This window comes from Lynx rufus, unplaced genomic scaffold (genome assembly GCF_022079265.1).
Source record: "Lynx rufus isolate CCGP_SWC_20201006 ecotype Redwood Valley unplaced genomic scaffold, mLynRuf1.p SCAF_7, whole genome shotgun sequence".
Taxonomy (NCBI): domain Eukaryota; kingdom Metazoa; phylum Chordata; class Mammalia; order Carnivora; family Felidae; genus Lynx; species Lynx rufus.
The window spans coordinates 99,898,071-99,919,356 of NW_025814889.1; positions in this window are offsets into that span (position 1 = coordinate 99,898,071).

Genomic DNA, 21,286 nt, shown 5'->3' on the forward strand with positions numbered 1-21,286 from the left:
GCTATGCTAATTAACAGGCCGCTCAGTGACCCCCTGTCTCTTCTGTCCCCTGAAAGGTAGTGCCATCTCTCCCAAATGCATTCCAAGAAGGGGAACTGTTTCTCCCGGTGAGACCCAGGAGATCCTCAGACCATGCTGTCCATTCCAGGGCCTCTGCTCTCCTTCCCCATAAGAACACCGCTAAGGCCACCGGCATGACCCTGGTGATGGTATGACTTCTAAAACTTCGGACTTCGAGCTCCCCTGCTTGTAAAAACTTGCCACAGTTTCTCTCCTTTTCCCAGTCAGTGGTTTTGAGGAAGAGTTTTTCTTGTGCAATCTCCTGCATGCTGCCTTCTGTCTTTGTTTCTCTCCCTTTCTCCCTCTTTCCTCTTTCCCTGATCAGCTCCCCCCCCCACCCCGCAGCACCCTCAATTCTTTTCTCTCCCTCAAATCAACTCTCCGTAGTATCTCCCTCCATGATGTAGCCACTTTTCTCCCTCTAGGTGTGCAACTTGTTCTTTCAGTCCTCATATTAATTTCTTGGGTGTTCAGGATGATTTGATATTTATCTAGCTGTGTTCAAGGGACAAGGAAAGCATAGGGTGCCCCTACTATTCTGCCACCTTAACTCCTCCTCAACTATCTTCTGTAAACAGTGAGCTATGATAGGTGTTATGGGAAATATGAGAAAATTCCTGTCCAGTAGAACTTTCTGCAATGATGAAAATATTCTAAACGTGTTATTGAAAATCATGGAGACAAAATATAATGTGAAGACAGAATGTGGGATAAAGAGGAACAATAGCTTTATTGCTTTGCGGGCAAAGGAGGGTGTAGTGGGCTAAGGCCTTCAGAAACTGCAAGCCTGCCGGGAGGAAAGGGGTGGGAGGTTTTGTAAGGAAATACAGGATCTACGGGCCCCCGGGTGGTTCAGTTGGTTGAGCATCCAACGTCAGCTCAGGTCATGATCTCACTCACAGTTCGTGAGTTCAAGGCCCCTGTCAGGTTCTGTGCGACAGCTCAGAGCCTGGAGCCTGCTTTGGATTCTGTGTCTCCCTCTCTCTCTGCTCCTCCCCCACTCACACTCTCTCTCTCAAAAATGAATAAACATTTAAAAACTTTTTAAAGATAAGGAAATACAGGATCTAGCCAGTTTTGACAGGAATTGTGTAGGCACTGCCAGCTTTGTTCATCATGTCTTTAGGGTGGTACCAGGTTCCCAAAACAAAAGGCTAAGAAGGGAGGAGGGGAGGTTTGCAGAAGAGAGGAAAAAGATTACTTTAAAATCGAGTTTGGCTAAAGTATTAGTGCAGCCATTTTGATTTTGGTTCAACTTTATGCTTTTAAGCATTTTCAAAGGTTCAGTTTCATTTTTGAGAGACAGAGCACGAGCAGGGGAGGAGCAGTGAGAGAGAGAGAGAGAGAGAGAGAGAGAATCCAAAGCAGGATCCAGGTTCAGAGCTGTCAGCACAGAGCCCAATGCGGGGCTCGAACCCACAAACTGGGAGATCATGACCTGAGCCAAAGTCAGACACTCAACCGACTGAGCCACCCAGGCACCCCGGTTTCCAATATAATAGCAACTAACCACATGTAGGCAATGAACATTTGAAATCCAGGCAATAAAACTGAGGAAATAAATTTTTAATTTTATCTAATGTTAACTTATTTTAATTTAATGTTAATTTTTAAAAAAACCTAAATATTTGAACTTTAATAGCTACTGGCTTGGGCAGCGCAGCTCTGACACCAAAGTAGCTACTCCTATTTTGCAGGAATTTAGAATCCAAAGGGATGATGTCATAGAGTGGGTAGCCAACAGGAGGCGAGCTTGAGAACAATTACAAACTATTGCATAAAATTCAAAATTATAGAAAATACATCTAAACATTGAGATCATCTAATGAAGTGATCTGTGTGGGATGAGGTTAATGGAAAGAAAGCATTCAGAGAAAATAGGATTTCAGGAACTGTTATGGTGGAGAAAGGAAGAGCAGAGGCAAATGAAAGAAAAAGGACCATTTGGAGGAATGTGAGTGAGATGTTGAGGCAAATCTGAAGGGAATGTGGATATTGACACTGATTAGTGGCAGAATATGCCATCCCAATGATACCTCTTTGGCATAAGGAGTACTTTGAGAAGGAGCAGACACAGGAGAAGCTCTGAAAACGGAGTAGAAGTTACCCTTTTGTAAGAGAAATTGATATTTATAAAGAAATCTCTATTTGGAAGGGTATCTCCCTCACTGTACCAGGAAGAGAAGGATGACCAAACCACAAGAAACTCATCAATGCAGAAGTCCCTGACTTAAATCTTCATGGCAAATCTTACTCTTGTTTACCAGACTTGTGCTGCCCATCTCCCCGTAACTGACTTCCCCACACCCTTCTGTCTTTTGTCTTTAGCTAAGGATGGTATTTAAGCCTGAATGGTATATCACCTCTGAGAGTTACTCAGTTTTCTGAATACTTCCCTTGTATACAGTAGGTATACATTATAAACTTCTGTTTGTTTTTCTCTTATTAATCTTGTTTTATAGGGCTCCAGCTGAGAACTTAGAAGGGTAGAGGGAAAATTATTTTACTCTCCCCTACGTTGGTAACATGGAAAGCCATTATCGGATAGTGTGGACACTGTAAAGGATAAACAAATGGAGAGAGAGCAAGTAAATGAGAGAGAGAGAGAGAGAGAAGAAACAAACACTAAAAATGTTCAAGTACTGTGACCTGGCACATCTTTTGTTCTTTCATTTATTCCCTAAAAATGTTTTCAAATAATAATAGAAGATTAGCTAACCCATTTGGTTTATGAATTTGTGTAGGGGAGGAATTTTTATTATACCCTTCTAGATTCTGTGGCTGGTCCAATCATTAAAATGACATAAGACAGATTAACAGGAGAAAAACAAATCTAATTGCGTACATGTGCAGGAGACCCAAAAGGCAACCAGGCAATTGAGGTTTATAAAACATCCTGAGCTAAGGAAAAGGTCTCAGAGGAGGGAAAGCAATTTATAGGGAGGGGAGAGGAGGAAATGTTTGGCAAATCAAGGTTATGCAGATCAGTTTCTTAAGTAAAAATGGTTTATCTCTGGCAGTAGCTCTCTTCTTGGTAGAGGCCCCCTTTCCAATGTAAATTTCCTTTATAATTGCATATTTCCCCCACAAATGAAAAAATTACATTTCTTTTAGGCATTTAAGGGGGAGGTTACAAGCTTCTCAGGAGTCTTCTGGGTCTTGATTGCCTTCAGGTCAAAGTAATCCTCCTGTGAGAGTGGCATGTTAAGGAGGAGCAGTCTTGTTCTGAACTCCTTTGTTTACATCGTATTTGGAAATATATATAGTCTTTTATTATTTAATATAAACCTCTTCTGCAAATGATATTGCATTTGATCTAATGACTTTCCACTTCACCTCTCTTTTCTTTCAACCCTATAAACACACACACACATACACACACACACACACACTTCACACTCCTGCCAAATACCATGTTCAGAAGTGCTTCTCAAATTATCTGAGGTGAAAAACCAGTTTTTCTTTTCCCAATCCATCATGAACTCATACTTATATAAAAATACAACAACAACAAGAAGTAGAAAGATGGAATAAAAAGATATACAAAATACAAGCCAGGTTTTCTTTTCTTGGATTCAACATGTATAAAGGTGCTCTGACATACTGCTTTGAAAGTTTCTAAATGCTTCCTTTCAATGTATTACTTGTTTCCTCATGGACTTGTTAAAAAATGATTAAAGAAGACAAACCAGGTGATAACACCTCATGAAGCAGATAGCCTCCATTCAGAGAATTGTTAAATGGGGAGAGAGAAAGACTGAAAGCTTTTACAGGACAAAGAATAAAGAACAAGGAAGAGAGAAAGAGAAAATATCAGATTGGCTGGGGCTACGTAGTCAACTTTGCTTGGGGTGAGAAGGAACAAGGAAATAAGGAGGAGTCCTAAATTGGCGGGGCATTTGGGGACTGGCTGCCTGGATAGTCTGTTTCTGGTGAAGCCGAGCATTCACAGGGACATGAAAGTTATCTAAATTTCAGTTCACTGATGTGGCACCCAGGGAAGGAGCAGTTCCATCGTGGGACTCGAAATTTATTTCAAAACTGGTTACAAATAATGTGCTATTTGGCACCTACTCATGCATCACACTTTCAATAGCATTGACTTAGATGCATGAAGATTTGTCTATGTAGAATGTTGTGTAATAAATAAATAAATAAAAATTTATATACACAACACACTGCATAGACAATATTATTTTTCTGATCTTCAACTATTTACACCTTTAAAATGAAGCAAATCATTTGAAGTTCATAATCTATAAGGAAACAAGATTTTGTTTGAAAAGTCCTTTTTAATTCTTTGCTTATTTTCTTGCACTCATAAATATTTTTAAAATGTCAGTTTTCCAATGAACTCTTGTGTTCAAGAGTCTTGTGTTCTTGTGTTGGACACCCCAAATGATTACATAGGGGTATTGATCTCTAATACCTAATGTTTGTCTGTTTAATGTGTTTCTTGTTAAGAACATTTTTACTCTTAAATGAAATCTTATAGATAGATGCTTATAACATTAGTTTATGGCCACAAAAACGAGTGAGTTATCATAAAATGGCTGAGTTTTCACAAACATCAATGTCTTCCTGCTGTACATGAGGACACAGAAAAAGTCTGGCCAAGAAAGGGGTGAGAATATCAGTGTTTAGCACTGAAGGATTTGCAAATGTGCAAAGTGCATATTTGTTTATCAAAAACATGTGAATACAACTTGCTTAAGGTTTTATTTACTTTAAAAATTTCTTCATCTAGAGGCACCTGGGTGGCTCAGTCAGTTGAGCATCTGACTCTTGATTTCGGCTCAGGTCATGATCCCAGGGTCATGGGATCAAGCCCTGTGTCAGGCTCCAGGCTGAGCATGGAGCCTGCTGGAAATTCTCTCTCTCTCTCTCTCTCTCTCTCTCGTCCCCCTCTGCCCCTCTCCCCCACTCACACACACACTCTCTTTCTAGGATAATAATGAAAACGTTCCTTCATCTAACACTGCATTTATTCCTCTGAAAATTTAGGACAAATATAAAATCACAGTAGAAGCCCACAGAAGAAAAAGCAGGTGCATATCATTTAGGAATAACAGCCTCAGAAAAAACTGAAATTAAAGCTCAAAGGCTGTTGCATTTATTCTCTCTTCACTCCCTTTAAATCTTGAAGACTTTGTGTTCTATTTCCAAAAAATGTGGTTAGTGTTTTAACATTTCCACCAATTTTGCCAAGCAATCTAATTTGACCTCCATTTAAGAGAAAGCCTTTCTTGGTCTTTTTGTCATTACCATACAACATGAAAAACAAATATTATGAGTGATCCTTGATTGGATCCTAGATTAGAAAAAAAAAGAACAAAAAATCTTTGACAGGGAATTAAGACAATGGAGAAAATTTGAATATAGGCCACATTTATTAGATAATTTTATTATATCAACATTAAACTTCTTTGGTGTGATATATTGTGGTTATATGGGAGAATATCCTTGTTCTTAAGAAACACATGGTAAAGTATTCAGAGAGAAAGTGCCATGATATCTGCAGCATACTTTCAAATGCTTCAGCATTAAAAAATAAGGCCCATTGATATAGATAGATAGATAATAGATGATAGATAGATAGATAGATAGACAGATAGACAGACAGATAAAACAAGCCAATATGGCAAAATGTTGATAATTGGTATAGTTAAGCAAGACTGTTCCTAACCCTGAAGGGTCTGGGTCAAAAGTATGAATGGAGACTCATATACCATGCCTAAATATTTAAAGTTATAAAGCAAACTCATAAAATAATAAAATACATTCTATTCTTTACTTTGACCAATGCATCTTCATAATGATCTGGAAACCAAGTTCAAATTTAGAATTCACAAACACCTGTAAGTTTTATGTTAAAACATAGCAATTCAAGGAAAGCCAGCCCTGGTCTCCTGGCCTGCAACCATTTCTCACCCATTCCTAAGTCCATCCTGCACCATAAGGGGCTCTATGCACACCTGTGTGGACACCTCAGTTCATGAATTCAAGCACCACCCGTGGGGTAGCAGAATGTGAAACCCCAAAACATGCCCATTTGGCAGAAGATTATTTGGAGCTGAAGACAACTGAGAAGATGCAGATATAAGAAAAGCTTGCTGCCCTCCCTCTATTTGCCCAAAACAAGGACATAAATTTTCAAGGATATCTCTCTTCCCCTCTCTATCAAGAAGGACCAAAGTTAATCACTAGAGATAACTTTAGATCCTATCAGCGTGGAAATGGTACTGGAAGAATCTATATAACAAACCTTACTATCCAGCTTTTATCTACCATTAGTTTCCTATATATCTGTGTGCTCATTATTTGCTGCCCTTAGAGACTCAAAGTCTATTTCCTTTGTCTGTGACTTCTATAGAAATGTGTTGTTCCTTTGGTAAGATACTGTATGAACTGAGGTTCTAACTAAAACTTTAAGTTACTGATCTTTCCCTAGGTATCTCCCATCCATACAAGAGGTATACATATTAATAAACTTCTCTGTTAGTTTTTCTCTTACTAACCTATCTTTGGCTATAGGGGTCCATCCAAGAACTTAGGGAAATTACTTTCCTCACCTTCACATCCATGTCACGCAGCTCCCCACTCTCAGAAACAGATGTTTCTTGGCCACCATTGGGCCAAGGGCTATGCACAGTGGAGATGGTCTAACCTCAGGAAAATGGACCCCAAAAAAGATGAAAGTAATAGGAATTCCAGGCTCTAGGACACCTGAAGCATGGAATAAAAGTGAGGGGTTGTGGCAGGAGATGAGCTCCAGATGGGCATACCTCTTGGCTCAGAATACCTCTCATCCCTTGAGTAAGGCCAAGGCTAGAGGAGAAAATAGGGGGCCCTCCAACATATGGGTAGTGTTGGATATAAGTGAAGAGATATGGATTTCCAATGAATTATTCTTTCAATTAAAAAAATTTTTAATGTTTATTTATTTTTGAGAGAGAGAGAGAGATACAGAGCATGAGCACGAGAGGGGCAAGAGACAAAGGGAGACACAGAATCTGAAGCAGGCTCCAGGCTCCAAGCTGTCAGCACAGAGCCTGACATGGGGCTCAAACCCATAAATCATGAGATCATGAGCAGAGCTAAGGTCAGAGGCCTAACCAATTGAGCCACGCAGACTCCCGTCTTTCAATTTTTGACTTTAACATTTGGGCATATTTTTTCCTACTTTCCAAAAATGCATTGGAGATGTTTTGGAAAAAAACAATTTTGTGTCCTATTCTTTTTACATATCTTTCTAATAATTGTAGGGGGGGGGATTAATCTTCCCTCTACCCTCAAAGTTCTTAGCAAAGACCTCTGTAATAAAAGAAGTTTATTAACGTGTATACCTCATGTATGCATGGGAGATGACCAGGGAAAAATGAGTAACTCAGAGGTGGCTCAGAGTTCAGGCTTAAATACCATATTAAATGGGGAGGGGAGGAAGGGTATAGGCCTCATAGGGGAGAGTAAGTGATTTTTAGGGAAGATGAATGGGTTCTTAGAAAAAAATAGATGGAAGATATGATAATTTGTGGTCAAGTTTGGATGTGGTGTCAGTGATTCCTGGTTGATGAAACTCCTGGGGAGGGATCTGTAACTGAGGTCCTTTTGTTGCTCTGTCTTGAGGCAGATAGGAGCAGTTCAGAGATAGCCCTCCTTGCATTTATTGCTTTTTCAAATGTCTACAACTCAAAATGCCAAAGCAGCATATTATGAGGTAGCATGTCCTGAACGCCTACATTCATATTTTGAGATGGCATATTCTGTTACCCTTAGCAATAATCATTTACATGACTAAAAACTCTTTGCAAATATTATTTTTAATATTAATTAGATCCAATCTGCGATATTGTGACTTACAGTAAGAATACATTTTTGGTCTTCATCCTTGTTCTTGGCCTGGAGCTCCTCAAACCCCTGGAATTTCCTAAGTGTTGAGAGTGAAACAAAGTGTCTTTTGTTATGTTAATGAGGTGACTAGCTGCATTGCACCCTGGGAGGGGGGCTGGTTGCCAAGGGAAACAGCCAGGTGTTTAGAAGGCTGGAACTTTTGATCTCACCCCCTGATTTCCCAGGAGGAGAGAGGGGCTGGAGATTGAGCTTAATCACCAATGGCCATTGATTTAATCAATCATGCTTATGTAATGAAGTTTTCATAAAAAACCAAAAGTAGATTTGGAGAGCTTCCTGGTGGATGACCCCATGGAAATTTGTTTGTTTAGATGTTTATTTATTTTTGAAAGAGACAGAGCATGAGTGGGGGAGGGGCAGAGACTGAGGGAGACACAGAATCTGAAGCAGGCTCCAGGCTCCCAGCTGTCAGCACAGAGGCTGACATGGGGCTCGAACTCACGAACCATGAGCTCATGACCTGAGCTGAAGTGGGAAGCTTATCAACTGAACCATCCAGGTGCCCCAGAACTCATGGGAATTTGAGGATTGTGGTATGCTTAGAGAGCATGGGAGCTCTGAGCCTTTTCGCACATGTATTGTTTTATAGTATATCCTTTTATAATAAACTGGCAAATGTTTCCCTGAGTTCTGTGAGATGCTGTAGCAAATCACTCGACCCTAAGCAGGGGGTTGTAGGAACCGCCAATTTATAGCCACTTGGTCAGAAGCACAAGTTACAAACCTGCACTTAAAATTGGCTTCTCAAGGGGGTGGAGGGGAGTCTTGTACAACAGTGTCCTTAACCTGTGGAATCTGGTGCTATTTTCTTTTTTTTTTTTTTAAGTCTATGTATTTATTTTGAGAGAGAGAGAGAGAGTGTGCATGAGCGCACAAGTTGGGGAGGGGCAAAGAAAGAGTGAGAGAGAGAATCTTAAGCAGGATCCCCACTGTCAGCACAGGGCCTGACTCCCTGCATCATGACCTAAGCCAAAATCAAGAGTCAGAAGCTTAACCGACTGAGCCACCCAGGTGCCCGCTGATACTATTTTCTAGGTAAATAGTTTCAGAACTGAGTTGAATTTAGGCCACCTGGACGGTGTCCGCTGGGAATTTCCCATTGACAGCACTCAGGCCTGTGGCTACATGTGAGTCCTGGGAGAGCTGGGAAAGTCAGTCTGACAGTTTCCCAGAAGGAGAGGGAAATAACATGACCCAACCTACCTGAACTCTTCCTTCTACTAACAGAGTAGACAACTGCAGGTTGTACAGGTAATTTACGGTGTCAGCCTGTCAAGGGAGGAAAGCAAGAGGCCTCTAGGGTTTTGTTTTGTTTTGTTTTGTTTGTTTTTCCTGGTGGACTCCATGAACCTCTACTCTGCGAAATGTGGCCACAGATCTCTTAGAATCCCCCTTCAATCTTCAGCCTGCATAAATACTTAAGAGATTGAAAACCTTCCTGAGGAATTCATATTGCTAGCAATCCCTTTCAAATGTGCTTTGTGACAACAGTTCTGTTAGACCTTGTGTTTGAGCCAGTTTGGTGGTAGTGTTCACTGTATACACTCTATTGTGTATACTGTATTCACTCTAAATGAGGAGTCCTTGGATTTGTGGAAATTGCTTCCCAATGGTTTCTCTGCATTTTTTAAAATGATGAATTTCTTATAAAGGAGGTCCAAGTTACTTATTTTAGTTTAGATTCATAGTGTTATTTTTACAGCTGGAGCAGAGAGTGACTGTGTGCTATTCACTAAAATTTTGAGAAAATGTCAGGCCTTAATGGATTTATATTTCGAAACTTCTGACTTTACTTTTTTTTGCATTGATTTTAGGTATTGACTGAACTCATAATCAAGTTGCATGTCTAGCAGAGTTGGGGAATTCAGTTGCTGTCATGCTAAATAAAGGCCTTAATCTGTGGAAGGGGAGATTAAAAAGATCATTTTAAGTTAAAGAATGGGCGTTCATTTAAGCATTCCAAAAGAAAGTATCCAACTGGATACGTCCTAAGGAAGTCTTATTGGATGTGATTTTAGCTAGTAGGACTACCAGTTAGGCTAATTGCCAATGTTTGCCCCATGAGCAAGAAGGTTGCAAATTGAATTCAGATGGTTAGTCATTGATACACACACACACAGGAATCTGCCAAAATATTGTTGAGGAACAGAGAGAGACAAGGGTTCAGATGGCCTCAACCTAAATTCCCAAAATATTAGGGGAACACGTTAATAGGACTAGTGAGAATACTATTTGTGTTCCTTAGAGGTAACATTAATTCTGAAGTTATTTTTTTTTTCTGTTGCTTCAGGAAAAAAGCAAAGATAAAAGATGACAGAAATATGTTGCTGTTAATAAACCACTACCGTTGGCAAAACAATTAATCATTTACTCAACAAGTGTTTATTAAGCATTGGCAGTAACTAGTGAAGATGCGAAGCTAAATAAACAGAAGTTTCTGCCCTCAAACAGCACATAGCTTAGAGCAGAGGATGATATTTGCAAAACCATGCTATAAGGGCTGTAATGGCGGCATGCGTAAGGTGTGGAGGGGGCACAAAGAAGGAAGCAGGTTTGGAGAGGGTGGTCAGGGAAAGATTTACAGAAAAGACCTTCTGGACACACCTCAAAGGATGCATAGGAGGGGCACCTGGGTGACTCTGTAGGTTAAGCATCCAACTTCAACTCAGGTCATGATCTTGTGGTTTGTGAATTCAAGTCCCGAATTGGGCTCTGCATGAATTCTCTCTCTCTCTCTCTGTCTCTCTCTCTCTGCCCCTGTCCTACTAGCACTCTCTCGCTCTCTCAAAATAAATAAATAAACTTAAAAAAATTATTTTTTAAAAAAAGGATGCACAGGAGTTTGCCAGTGTAAGTAGTGCTTTTCTGGGAGAGGAAAAGCATACCAAAGCTTGTCAGAGCATAAAGGGACTCACCAACTTTCACATCAATTCCTTAATAAGCTGTTTTCATAGCAGAACTTTTTTTTTATTTCAAGGTCTTCTCTTTTGATTTGCTTTTCTTTATATTTTAGAGAAAACCTGTGTGTTGGAATGTCTAATGGAGAGCCAAAGCAATCTCGCCATTGTGGAGTCCAGAGCACCCAGGATGACTTCTGAATCTCTTCTGCTGCCCTAGTTTCCCTAAAAGATTCCTTGGCAAACCATGTGAATGAAAGCATGACCATTAGAAAAAGGGCATTTTAAATCTCTGGTCTTTTTCAAATTAAAAACATACAAGGGGCACCTGGCTGGTTTAGTCGGTTGAGCATCCAACTTTGGCTCAGCTCATGATCTCACAGTTTGTGAGTTCAACCCTCATATTGGGCTCGCTGCTGTCCATGTAGAGCCTTCTTCGAATCATCTGCCCCCGTCTCTCTCTGCCCTCCGTCTCTATCTGCCCCTTAACCCCCCCCCTCTCTCAGAAATGAATAAACATTAAAAAAAATAAAAATAAAACATACAAAACACTTTTCTTTAGCCATATAGTTAAATTTGATTACTCAGGGACATAGGGATAAAAATTGGGATAACCAAACCAAGAAATAGGGAAAAGAATAGAGGAAACAATGGCAAAGTTCATTTTTAAAAATCAGAGTAAAGTTGAAATAATTCAAATCAAGTATACCCATTTTACACTAATTATGAATGGACTGATTCCCCATTAAAGTCAGACACTGAATGAGCTTAAAAAAAATAGACTGCCTTTAGGGCACGTGGGTGGCTCAGTGGGTTAAGCGTCTGACTTCGGCTCAGGTCATGATCTCACAGTCTGTGAGTTCGAGCCCCCAGTCGGGCTCTGTGCTGACAACTCAGAGCCTGGAGCCTGCTTCAGATTCTGTGTCTCCCTCTCTCTCTGACCCTCCCCTGCTCACACTCTGTCTGTCTTTGTCTCGAAAATAAGTAAAAAAAATAAAAATAAAAATAATAATAATAAAAGACAAGAAAAAAAGAGACTATCCTTAATGCTATTTACAAGAAACACTTGACACACGATGACAAAAATAAAATAGGATAGTAACTAAAATCTGTAAATTATCTCAAAATCCACATTTGTTCATGATTTTAACTGCTTTCTTCCATCAGTCTTCTTGCCTCAATTGAAGATAGAAAAGTCAAATTGGCAGCTTGAAGTATCCTTAGTATTTATGGACAACACAATTCTCCGACAGAAATATAAGTAACGAATTTATCTTAAAGCAAGTTGTATCTGTCAGGGTCCAGTCAGGAAAACAGAAATTGCAACAACAGAGACAAGTAATTATGAGAAACTGGGTACACAAGTGTTAGAGACACCGTGAGGTGACACAAAGACAGCAAGTGCAGGAAACAGCCACAACTCCCTCATTTGGGGGGAACAAAAGGAAAGTTGAGTCTGTCAGAATCTAGAAGTCAGTACCCTAACTTGCCATACCTGAAGCCTAGAGACTCTTGAACGATTGCCATGTTATGTCAGCAAGGAGATACACAGTAGGCATGCTACAACAGGAAACTTCCCTTTGTTTCTTACTGCAGGCCTCTCCTTCACCCTGTTTCCTGGTGAAGACGATACTCCATGCAGAAGTACAGGGTCTCCTTTTTCTAAAGAAGGTAACTCTAAGTCCTACAACCCTACTAGTTGGCCAAATGGCCTCCTTGACACCATTATGTTAGGACAACACCAGAATTTCAGGGGTGGCAAATAGGATCATGCCAGTGGCAAAACAAACAAACAAGCTAACCCAAGGAAGAAAAGAAAAAACAACGGGTGGACTGGGGCTTCTTCTATAGCCTAGAGCAGAGTTGATCTTGATCATTGTAGAAATCAGCAATTACAACCTTCTAAGACATGGTATATTCTCCCAGGAGAAGACACTTTTTCTGAATTCCAGATAATAGAAAACAGCTTCTATCAATGCAAATTAAGAAGGGAAGATGTCACTTTATAGAAGGATAAAAACTTCTACTCAAGTCATTTTTGACCCTCCAGTCGAAAGAGCTTCACTAGAAACGGGGCTTCTCTAATTACTGAGAGAACATCTGGAAAGATAATTCAAAACCGGAGCTGTCAAAATATAACTGCTGATGTGTGCATCATCTTGGACAAGGGTTTAATTCATTCAAGTCTCATGTGCCGCATGAGAACTGAGCCCTGTGCTCGAAGTCATAATAAGATTACCTGGCTTTCTCTATCCCTGTGCTATCCATCAACTCTGTGGTTGATGAAGTTACATAAAATAATCAGATAAGCCTCTACTGCAATGATGATGATGACAGAAAGTCAGTGAAATGAAATAGGGCCAGCACAAATCCATCCCCTTGCATAAAAGTTAAAGTTAGAGATTTGTGAACCTAGGACATTGCCATTCAATGTCAGGATTTATCATTTATAGCCAAACACTGGATTATAACTATTCTGTAAGGCAAATATTCTAAGAATCTCAGGTTTAAAGTTACCTTAAACATTACCAGTTGCAGAGATAACAAAGTGACCATAAGCCAAACGTGTAGACGTGTTATGTGGCCCATAGTGTTATTTCTTTCCCCAATGGAATTTGATAGCACATTTAAGAATTAGAAGCTTTTATATAAAAAGGAGAATTCCTGGCTTCTCTCTAAAAATGGAAAGATTTCTTGAGGCACCTGGGTGACTCAGTTGGTTAAACATCTGACTCTTGGTTTTGGCTTAGGTCTTGACCTCAGGATTCATGACTTTGAGCCCTAAGTCGGGCTCTGCGCTGACAGTGCAGAGCCCGCTTGGGATTCTCTTTCTCTCCCTCTCTCTCTCTCTCTGCCCATCCCCCACTAGATCCTGCACACACCCACTCTTTCTCTCTCAAAATAAATAAACGTAAAGAAAAAATAGAAAGGTTTCTCAAAACAGGATCCATGTCCCTGCGTGAAAACTATTGGTGCTGAAAAACAATTGTGCATTAGAAGGAATATGACCCCATTACTCCCTATTGTGTCTCCAATTTAGAGGTTGAGAGTCAGCAACTGCTCATCATGATGCTGCAACTGTTTTTTTGTTTTTTTGTTTTTTTTAATTAATCAATTTATTTTGGTGGGGGGAGAAGAGGGAGAGGGAGAGAGAATCCCAAGCAGGGTCCATGCTGTCAGCACACAGCTCAATGCTCAAACCCACGAAGCCTGAGATCATGACCTGAGCTGAAACCAAGAGTTAGACGCTTAACCGACTGAGCCACCCAGGCACCCCGCTGCAACTGTTTTATATGGAGTAAAGGGAGAAGTGAAGAACTTCTTACACTTGGCCTCTTTTCTCATTTAGGCTCCTTGCCTGGCCTCTGTGGGCATCTGAGTGAGGGGCTTTGGTCTGGCTGACAGTCCCAACCCACCTGATGCTTGAGTCCCTATATAACATCTTCCGCCTACGCATAGTCACAGGGAATTCATCCTCCCTGACACAGCTGGCTCCATGTTTAGTCATCTCTGAACATTACGAAGCTCCTAATATTGAACAGAAATGTATCTTCCTATGGTCTCTGCTGGTCCTAGTGCTATTCTTGTAGTTACCCACCACACAGAACACTAACAAAAATACCAAAGTATGCGAGAACTTCTGCAAAGCACTTAGTCCAGAGCTTGGCATGTAGCAGGCACTCAGTAAGTGTTGGTTTCCTTCCCTGCTCCATTTTTCCATTGAACAAGTATTTGACAAACACTTGTTGAGTGTCTACTATGTTCAAGGCACTGTCCTGGCAGCTAAAAATAAAAAGGTGAATAAAACAGTCTCTGAATTCTAGAAACTAAGAGTCTAGTAGCTGAGGCTCATCTGTGTGCATTCTGTTACAACTCTAGGTTTGGAATATGTACAGGGCTCCCAAACTAGAGTGAGACATTCTACTGACTTTTGTGGGGAAGTAGGGTAGCTCATGTGTATAGTTTGACCATTATCTGTCTCATGCCTAAAGACTTACATGTACTTTGGAAGCAGAATCACACTGCCCATGACCCGAATATATAATAAATTTGGCTTTGTATTAGGGAATTAAAGACCTAAAGAGACTTAGTATCATTTAGAATATTCCCTCACTAATGCTTTTATTTTAAAATATTAGAAATTTATAAATTCTGAGATAGTAGTAAGCATAGTGAGCTTTAGGAACAAAGAGGAAGAGCACCTGACACATTTTGGTTATTTACAATAATATGAAAGATAGCAGGCAAGGGCAGGGAGATGTAAAGATTCCCTCTCCAGAACTTGTGGGATATAATGAATATTCGGCTTGGTAATTTCCTCCTTGTCTCCCTGGGCCCCGTACCTTGTTTTCTCTCAGCAAGAGTTTAGAGCGACTTCAGTCTATGTCCTCTTCAACTAGGTAATGTTTAAAGTAAGATAACTTACCTTAGGGAGGGAATTCTGGCAAGTGGATGGGATGAGAGGTTTTTAAAATATATATTTAGGAAACCCTCTGACATCAAATGCACAGGGAACACAAGCAAAAATCAACAGGTGGCACTACATTAAACTAAAAAGCCCTGCACAGCAAAAGAAAAAGCAACACAATGAAAAGTCTACCTAAGTAGTAAGAAAAAATATTTGCAAACCATTTTTCTGACAAGAGGTTAATTTCCAAAATATACAAAGAACTCAATAACAAACTCAATAACAACGAATCGTGTTTAAAAATGGGCAGAAGAATTGAACGGGCATTTGTCCAAAGAAGACATCCAAATGGCCAAGAGGTACACGAAAAGGTGCTCAGCATCACTAATCATGAGGGAAATGCAAATCAAAACCACAATGAGATATTACCTCACATCTGTTAGAATGGCTATTATCAAGAAGACAAGAATAACAAAGATATGGAGGAAAGGGGACTCCTGAGCACTGTTGGTGTGAACATAAATTGGTTCAGCCATTATGGAAAACAATATGGAGATCCTCAAAAAAATTAAAAAGAGAACTACCATATGATCCAGTAATCCCATTCTAAGTATATATCCAAAGGGAATGAAAACAAGATATTCCACCCCCATGTTTATTGTAGCATTATTCACAATAGCCAAGATATGGAAACAACCTAAGAGTCCATCAGTGGATGAATGAATAAAGAAGATGTGGTATGTATACATACAATGAAATATTATTTAGCTATGAGAAAGAAGGAAATCCTGTTAATTATGTGACTATGGAGGTGTTAGCTAAGCTACAGTGGTAATCATATTGTAATATATAAATATAGCAAATCAATGGGTTGTATGCTTTAAACTTAAACTATGTTTGTGTTAACTATATCTGAAACTATGTCTATCTATTGAAAGAAAGAAAGAGTGAAAGAGCAAAAGAGAAGGAAGGAAGGGAGGAAGGAAGGGAGAAGGAAGGAAAAGAAAGAAAGAAAGAAAGAAAGAAAGAAAGAAAGAAAGAAAGAAGAAAGAAAGAAAAGAAAGAGAGAAAGGAGAGACAGAAAGGAAAAAGGAAAAAAAACTAACTCTGTGGAGAGTTCCTCTGCTCCACTTTGCTGAAGGACAGGAGGGCGCCTGTTTTACTTTGCCACCATCGCCCTGCCAAATTGGCTGGCAAAGGTTGTGGGAGAGAGGGAGAGCAGTGCCACTCAAGAGCGACAGGAGACAGGCAGGCTTCCTGAAGTTGCAGGTGGAGAGAGTAGATCAGGGCAGGCGCCGCAGCTGCAAACTGCGTCCAACACTCTTTCCCAGAGTGGCCACATGCCAGGCCACCAGCCCTCGACCTGATGGGCTCTGGAAGCACATTGATGCACGGATAGACCGACACCTTCAAAGGAACAGTGTTGAACATGGAGGCGGGGCCTGATCGTGTGTCTGCATACTCACTCACTGTCTCCTGCACTCCACATTTGTCTTCTTGATATCTATACTGTATAAAAATTGGATTAGCCCTTAAACCTAAAATTCAAGGGCACAGACGTGCCTAGTCCTGATTGTTTTATTCTGTATCACTATGGGGTGGATAAACTGTTCAAGCTTTCTATTTGGACTGTTAAGAAAATATTTTTGGGGTGCCTGGGTGGTTCAGTTGGTTAGGTGGCTGACTTGGGCTCAAGTCATGATCTCGTGGTTCATGGGTTCAAGCCCCGCATTGGCCTCTTGTGCTAACAGCTCAGAGCCTGAAGCCTGCTTTGGATTCTGTGTCTCCCTCTCTCTCTGCCCTTCCCTTGCTCATGCCCTCTCTCTCTCTGTCTCTCTCAAAAATAAATAAACATTAAAAAAAATTTTTAAAAAGAAAGTATTTTCTCAGATTCCTTTTGGAATATTTATTATTTCAAGACTCAGGATCAAATTATTAAGATTGATGCCCTCAAAGTGAACACAATTCTTTGCCATCCCTAGAGGATGGGCTTCAGAACAAAGAAAGTGAATTGTCAGCTTAAATATGTCCTGTTTAAGCTTGCCTAGGAATTTTGTGTTTCAGTTTGAGTGCTACACTTAAAGAAGAACTTTAAGTTATTTTTATTTTTCTTATGTCTCTACCTTTTCCAAATAGGATTTATATAATTAGACAAGCTGAAACATATTAAAAGCTGGTAAACAGAATAGTGAATTCACCCTGAGCCATGTCATATGAAAAAGGAACAGAAATTTGTTGTCTTTGTCCTGGGTGACATACCCTATAAATTTGTCTTACTGAAATAAAAACAATAGCACATGAAGATAAGTCTGCTAGATATTTTTTGAAGCATTACCTTTTCTTCTGCCAATGTTTTATTACATCTATAAATGTTGATAATCAATATATAGTTTTATTTTATATGATTAACAATTTACATAACAGATAATTTTACTCTGTATTTTTTTTTTTAAATTTTTTTTTTCAACGTTTTTATTTATTTTTGGGACAGAGAGAGACAGAGCATGAACGGGGGAGGGGCAGAGAGAGAGAGAGAGACACAGAATCGGAAACAGGCTCCAGGCTCCGAGCCATCAGCCCAGAGCCTGACGCGGGGCTCGAACTCACGGACCGCGAGATCGTGACCTGGCTGAAGTCGGACGCTTAACCGACTGCGCCACCCAGGCGCCCACTCTGTATTTTTTTTTACTCAAGTTTGTTTTTAAGATCTAAACATGTTGTTACATCTGGTTCGTTCCGTTATCTGCCTACGTCATAATTTATTTATTGGTGCTCACATTATGAAGCATTATCTTTAACAGGAAATAATTGGAAATAAAAGGCATAGATGCTAACAGAAAAAGTGTTGAATAGATAATGTATATCTATATCATAAAATATATGCAACTCTTATAAAGAGTGAGAGAAAGGCACTAACTTGGAAAGATGTCCATGATAAATTACTAAGCATATAAAATAATTTTATTTTTGTAAAAAAAAAAAAAACCCTATATATATATATATATATATATATATATAGTTTTTTGTGTATATATATACATACTAGTTTTTTTGTATATATATATATATATATACATATATATATATATATACTATACATGCATATATGAGTTTGTATAAACTCAGTGAAAAGATACCCAATAAACAAAATGTTAGTACTGATTTACATGGCCGTGGAAATGGATGGGGGAGGAAAACACTATACATTTTTATTTTATATCCCTCTGTATTGTTTGGTTTCACATGTTATTTTGATAGTCTGAAACAACAATGATAATAAAGTATTAAATTTAAAAAAATACATTGTTAACACTTAATTTTTGCTTCAGACTCTTCTTTCTAGATGATCAGTGTTAAAATACCATCTCCCCAACAATCCCTCCCTTCCCACCTCTGTCAAAAATGTCTCTCAAAGTCTCAGTGTTTGTACTAATTCCTCATTTTTGTGCCAGAGAATAAACTAATTCACACTGAGGTGTGAATGGTTGATGTCATCTTAACTGTTACTCTTGCCTGGGATATTTGAATTTTTTAAAGGGCTGTGGATGGGCTGGAAGCTGTAAGTTCATCAATCTAAATGCGTTTCTAATTTCAGACAAGAGTGGGATGACTGGAGGAGTGGCTTTAGGGAAAGAAGTCTTTCTGGTAGTTCTTACTCTTGGACCCATCACAGACCAGTTACTCCAACTATATGTGCTGAGGCCCAGTCATGAGAGAGGCCCCTCACAATGACAATCTCAGAAAGCTTCTTTTCATTTCATTTTGAAAACCTAAAAATGGCTTCCACAGTTGAATCATCCTGTGGAAATTGAATCATCCAAACAGATTATTTAAAAAAAATTTTTTTTTGATGTTTATTTTTGAGAGAGAGAGAGAGAGAGATAGAGCACAAACAGGGGAGGGGTAGAGAGAGAGAGGGAGACACAGAATCCAAAACAGGCTCCAGGCTCCAAGCTGTCAGCACAGAGCCCAATGGGGCTGGAACCCACAAACCTGAGCTAAGTCAGACGTTTAACTGACTGAGCCACCCAGGCGCCCCTAGTCCAAACAGATTCTAAGAGGGCATACTTCATTTTCTGGGTAGCAAAGATGAGAAGATTATATCTGTGTTTTCTTCTTCCTTGCTACCACATAAAGTTCCTGAATCTCTAGTGAAATCAATGATCAGTTATTTATCTTTCTCCAAGTGGCCTGGCCACCTGGATTTATCCTGCAAGGATGGAACTGCTTGGACAAGTCTCAGCAACTTGAGGCAAACTATTAATAACACGGGCAATATCTCCTGTGCTCTCAAGTCTTTTATCTGGGATCCCCCGAGGTCCCAGAAATCCCAGGTCCTGCTTCTGACGGTAATAGTTACAGACAGGCCTATGTAGAAGCACCTGCACACTCACAACACCTGAAAACTGCTCCTGGAAATGCTCCCATTGACAAGGTAATGCTTTCAGTGGTCTAATTTGGGAACTTTCAGTTGTGACAAAAATGGGCGAGAATGATTCCGTCTCCATTTCAGGATCACATTAAAAGCTGGGAGGGGGGGGTGGGGAGTTCAGGCAGCAAAGTTCTCTGACACCATCCTATCCGTTGAGGGACTCTTCCTGGAGTTCCAGAAGGCACCCGGTGGGTCAGAGGAAGATCCAGCTGTTTGCCTTGACCTCACTGTTGCCTTTAACTGCTCTCTGTTATTTGCATAGAGCATAGTTCCCCCACGACGTAAAACCAAGGGGGAGAAGTATGCAGAGGGGAGATAATAACAGGATGCCTCACTGATTTCCTTTAGAGCAGTGGTTCTCAACTGGAGCAGGTTTTGCCTCCAAGAGAACATGGAACCATGTCTGGAGATGTTATTGATTTGTCACAACTGGAGGCAGGAAATGGGTGCCTGCTACTGGCATCTAGTGAATAGAGGTCAGAGATGATGCCGAACATTCTACAATGCACAGGAGAGCTCCCCACGAGGAATTATCCAGTCCCAAATGTCAATAGTGATGAGATTTAGGAGCTCTGCTTTTACATTTTGGATTTATTGCAGAGGAGTAACTCTTGATGAAGTCTGCGGGGCACTAGGGATTTTCGGTACTTCTTTTCTTTCCATTTCAGAAACCGAATTGGCCTGAGTCCTATTGAGTTCTAGGGCACAGAATTAGCATTAGAATAAAATCTTTGCAAACATTAGACATGGCAGCTTTAGAGAATGTAAATTAGACATTTCTGAATCTGAATAAAAACATACCATTTGATCTTATTGAAGTGTTAGACTAAACAAAGTGGAACAGTTCAAAACTGCTTTAAGAGCATATTTTGTCTTGGGGCACCTGCATGGCTCAGTGGGTTAAGCATTGACTCTTGGTTTCGGCTCAGGTCATGATCTCATGGTCATGAGATTGAGTCCTGCGTCAAGCTCCACTCTGGGTGTGGAGCCTGCTTGGGATCCTCTCTCTCTCTCTCTCTCTCTCTCTCTCTGTCTCTGTCTCAAAATAAATAAATCAATTTTTAAAAAGAGTATATTTTCTCTCTCCAAGGAGAAATCTGTGGACCACCTGACTTAGAATCACCTAGAGTGTTTATTAAAAATGCTGATTCCTTTGCCTCCCCTCCCCCATCTATCTACTAGAAGAGACTCTCTGAGGATTACACATTCTCTCCATCTTCACCCTGTAGGCCCTTCCCGTACAGCAGTGAGCAAATACCTGCATGCACTCAGAACACTGTCTGACGTTCTCAAATGCAATGATTGGTATTGTTTATCACGATCATTTGGGGGCATGATACAAAATAAATATTTGGTCTTTGTCACTGATTCCTGGCACAGAGCTCCTAAAATTCTTAAAATTTCCTTTTTTAAGCTAATAAGATGACTCATGGAGGGGTTCTCGGTAGCTTCAGCACAGGGGCTGTTTGCCACAAAAACCAGCTATGTGATTAAAAGGTTAGAACTTTTAGCACTGCCTCCACCCCTCCCTCCCGGGAGGGGAAAGGGGATAGAGATTGAGATCAATCACCAATGACT